Genomic DNA, 5328 nt, shown 5'->3' with positions numbered 1-5328 from the left:
CAAAATCGTTCCGCCGATGTCGATGGTTGATCTTATCTTCCGCTTATGCGAAATCATAGGAGATTTATTGTCAGATTTGTCAGGGATATGATTTAATTATTTTGACCTCCTCCAGTTATAATAGGATTATTCTTACCTGTTGAACCACGTCATATTTCATTATCTTTGATAATGAAATCTAATCAATCTTATCGAGGGTAGGGTAGGTTTATATTTTTCCTTATTGGTAGGATTCACTAAACCTATTTTTTTTCTGTTTTTTTGGGAACCTCGCACTTTGTATTTTGAAAAAAAAAAATGAAAAAAAAGAGAAAAGTGAAGTTGGTGTTGACAATATATATATATAAATACAAGATGATCAACTCTTTATTTATTTTAATTTTTATAAGAAGAATTAAATTTTATTATGTTAGTATAGAGAAATAAAATACAAATTTCTTTAACCTATTAAATTAGGAATGGAACTCAGAAAAATTGATACTAGTCTTTACTCAATCAGTTTTCACTAGTTTATCGTATTTATGGGATTTGTCCGGTCGTATACAATTAGTTCCAAGAGGGCCAATTTCACACCCAAAAAACAAAAAAATAAAAAAGTTTTAAATTTTTAGAAAATGATTTTGACACCTAATAATGACACGACACCTAATAAATATATGAAATTGATGACTCATCATTATATAAAGCCGAAAGAAACTAACAGTAATAAAAAGATAATATTTAGAAGGAAAAACATTATAAAAAAAGTGTTAATTTTGAAATGAGAACAATATGACAAATGGTTCGAAGTTAGAAATTTTTTTGAGGCCACACATAGAAATTTTTTCGATGATTATTCAGCGCACGTGAACGAAGAGACGTGTTTATGGTGAATTATAAGATTATTTAAGTAACTCCAACACCACAATGTCAACAACCAAAAAAAAAAAAAAAAATTATAATTATTAGGTGTCATTTGTGTCATTATTAGAGTTGACATATTTGGGATCAAATATATGGTTATGGTTTATCATATTAATTGAAATCCATCCAATTCTAGTCTTATAATTATTAATCACGGCAAATTGAAATTGATGACTCGTTTGACTGGAAGAAAAACGGATGGAAGGAAAAAGGAAGGAAAAAACGTATCTTTCACTTTTTGTTTAATTTATCTTTCACTTTTTGTTTGATTAAATTAAAAGAGAATATTTACAGTCTTTTTACTAATATGCCCTCGTTACATACAATTAAAAAAAGTAGATATTTATTTCTAATTTTTATGAAGGTTAAAAAATAAAAAATAAATATTTATTGGTATTTATACTTTTCTTTTTTATTCTTTTCCTCCAATTTTGAAAAAATACAAAAATATAAAAGAACTCTTTTCTTTCCTTCGATCAAACATAAAGATATTTTTCTATTTTCTCTCTCATCCATTTCTCTCAATCAATTTCTCCAATCAAACATATCATAAAGTTACGTGGATGCATTAATTTAATACTAAAGTGGGAAACTCCCCTCTCCCAACCCAACTCTCAACCTCCTTTATAGACCGGAGAGATTGGACATCATGACCAAACAATGACATAATAGTGATTGTAGACTCTCATAAATTGCTGAAGTGTAGTATCACTACCAATCAAATTATGGTTAGCCCACTAGGAGGAGGAGGAGGAGGAGGAGGAGGTCGGCAGAGTTAGGACAATGAATGCAACAACCAAATACAGCAAGTTGAGGTGAAATTAAAAAAGGCTTTTGTTGGTTCATGTACGTACCTCATTTAATTTCATGTTACCCGTAATTGACTATCCTTCTATCATTTTTGTTGTACCATTTTCAAAAAAAAAATTTATCAATTTGAAGAGGTCTGTTTCCTCTATGTGGCACGGACCAAGTCATACCAATTACAACACCAACACATGATGGACTTATATCAGTATAATTTTTACTTCTCATCATGACTGTCACCCAAGAAAATAATCCATTGAAATTAAAAGGTTCTTGATATTAATATAATATTAATTAATTTAAGAATTAAATTTTAATGAAGTTGTTTGATTATGAAAAACTCATTATATCATGAGTTTTGACTAATTTTAGTCTAATCTAATTTGTAGGCTGCATTTAGCTTAATTAATTACTCTTTCGTAAGAATTTAAGATAAAAACTGTTAGAAACAAGCTACTACTATTATTTATATATAATTAATCAAAGATATCTTAATATAGCACGTTCTCGTGTGGCATCAGAACACCAGTATTCTAAAAGATGGAGTACATGTCAAACCAAACTATATTGGCTCATTTAATATATGTGTTGAAATTGAAACTTAAATACAAGAATAGCTGCACATAGCTTGACTAAATTAATAAAAATGGTCGATGGTGGATCTTGTGTAATTAAATGCTATTGACCATGAGGTCCTTTGTTGCTTTCCGTAGATGTTTTTATTTTTACTTAAATTGTTATTTATAGTTAAATTTAAAAGAAACAATTTGCTTGGTATAATTCATGATTTTATTTTATATATATATTATAAAGTAATAAAAATTTTGGGAAGAATCAAAATTTCAGATTTAATATGTGACGATTTAGTATTTCTTTATTCATTCTCATCCAATTCAAAAAGATTTTGTTTTGGTTGGGAGGATTGCTTTATGAGGTTTTTTTATTTTTTATTTTTTTCTTTCAACGCGGAAATTTAATCTGATTTTTAATTTGTTAATCTTAATTTAGTAAATATATTTTCTAAGTTAGCCGATTAAGCAGGCTAACCCTTGGACAATTTGAACACGTATGCAATACACAGCATAAAAATTAAAACCTGCCAAGTTCATGCATTTGGATTATGTTTATGATATTTAATTAATTTAGCCTAATATATCAAAAATAGTATAACTTTTAACTTCATGCATTTTGGGTGATGTTATGATATTTAATTAATGAAATTTACTAAGTCTTGTGTTCTAATAGTATCTTCTCTATCTCTCAAATGAAATGGCTAGAGTTCGAATTTTAAAGGAGCAAAGTGAGTGTCTAGGGTGCGCGAATTTCTTACCAATAACAAAAATATATATATATATATATAATAAAATAAAATTTAATGCAACCTAATATATGAAAATAGTATGATTTTGTAGTTGGCCCGCATGACAAGAGTAAAGTCCTCGATCACATTTAATATGGTTATGGTACGATACATGTGTTTTGGTACAATAAGTTAAGAAAATGACATTGAATTGATATTTACCAAACAAAGAATATATATTATACCCTTAAAAGATATTATTTAAAATATATTTTTAATATGGAAGGAAAATGTATAATAGGCAAACTCCAAGTATGAGTTGCTTTTTTTTTTCTTTTTCTTTTTTTTTTTCAGAAGCAAAAGGAAACATAGACTAAGGAGAAGAAGGGCGATCACAACTCAATACCTCAATCAACTTAGGAGGCAAGGAATGCCATTCTAAATCAATGATCCTGAGATGAAGAGCTATCTTGCTAACAACATGAGCAGCAACATTTTGGGTTTGAGGAACCCAAATCAGAGTAGAGATCTCAGCCAACCAAACCAATTGTTCTACCTCCTCCATGATTGGAACCAAAGCTTCTTCGGTAGCTTGGAGATTCATAACTGACTTACAGTCACCTTCTATCACAACCACTGAAAAACCCTAACCCAAACACAACTTAAGAGCTTCCCTAAGCATTTAACCTTCTGCTACAGAAGCTGAAGACACAAAATTCATAAAAACAGATGCAACTTTAATAGGGAAGCCAGAATGATCTCGCGGGACAAAACCTCCCCCACAGGACTGCTGCCGAACATCAAAAGTAGCATCAAAATTAAGTTTTAAAACATTTGCAATCAGAGAACCCAATGAGAGGACACAGAGAGGAAAAAGAAGAACCAAGGCATAAGCATTCGCTTATCCATAGACTGGACTTCCATGAACTCAGAGAAATCACAGTACGTTTTCTCTACAATGGAAACTGGATCAAACAATTAAGAATTAAAAACTCCATTATTTCTATTCTTCCACAAATGCCAACAAATAAAGGAGGCCAAGCTCAAGCTATAAACACTGTAATCTCCTTTTTTCCAACCATTGCTCAAATCAATCCATCTTCATTGCCAAAAAGACATGTGGCCATCTTGAAATACCAAGCTCAATGGGCTTAATCTGCAAACTGATTGAGCAATATCACAACTCCAAAGAAAGTGGTCAACTGATTCAACTTCATTACCACACACTGAACAAAAAGGTGAAGAAAAGAGACCGTGAGAAAATAAATTGAGATTCACTGACATCTTTGCATGGAAACACTGCCACATGAAAAAATAAAGCTTTCGAGGAACTTTTAGCTTCCACACATATTTCCAGGCTTGAGAAAAAGAATGAACATTGCTAGGCTCTTCACCAATCGACCTAGATTGAGAAGAATATAGAATAGATTGAGCCAAGTAGTAAGCACTTTTACCTGTAAAATTCCCTTAAGAGGTTAAGCCCCAAACCCACACATCTTGAGTCGAAAAAGAATTCAAAGGAATTTGAAGAATTAAATAACGATATCTAGAATTAAACAAATGTGATATAAGATCGCGCTTCCAGACCTTAGAAGATTGATCAATAAGCTCTACAACTTTCTGAATTGGGCTATCATTCCGAGGCGAAGTAACTCTGAAGTTAGCTTTTCCATAAAGCAATAGGTCCTCCCAACAATTCAGCTGGTTTGCTTTATGAGATTTTTTTTTTTTTTTTTTATCAACGCGGGAATTTAATCTGATTTTTAATTTGTTAATCTTAATTTAATAAATATATTTTTTAAGTTAACCTATTAAGCATGCTAACCCTTGTACAATTTGAACACGTATGCTAATACACAGCATAAAAATTAAAACCTGCCAAGTTCATGCATTTTAGGTGATGTTTATGATATTTAATTAATTTAGCCTAATATATCAAAAATAGTATAACTTTAACTTCATGCATTTTGGGTGATGTTATGATATTTAATTAATGAAATTTATTAAAGGTCTTGTTTTATAATAGTATCTTCTCTATCTCTCAAATGAAATGGCTAGAGTTCGAATTTTTAAAGGAGCAAAGTGAGTGTTTATGGTGTGCGAATTTCTTACCAATAACAAAAAATATAATAAAATATAATTTAATGCAACATAATATATAAAAATAGTATATTTTGTAATTGGCCCGCATGACGAGAGTAAAGTCTTCCATCACATTTAATATGGTTATGGTGGGATACATGTATTTTGGTACAATAAGTTAAAAAAATGACATTGAATTGATATTTGCCAAACAAATGATATATATTATACCCTTA

Source organism: Cornus florida, unplaced genomic scaffold (assembly GCF_030987335.1).
Source record: "Cornus florida cultivar Cherokee Brave unplaced genomic scaffold, ASM3098733v1 CherokeeBrave_3.0.0_Hap2_Chr02, whole genome shotgun sequence".
NCBI classification, from domain to species: domain Eukaryota; kingdom Viridiplantae; phylum Streptophyta; class Magnoliopsida; order Cornales; family Cornaceae; genus Cornus; species Cornus florida.
Note: the sequence above shows the minus strand (reverse complement) of the source record.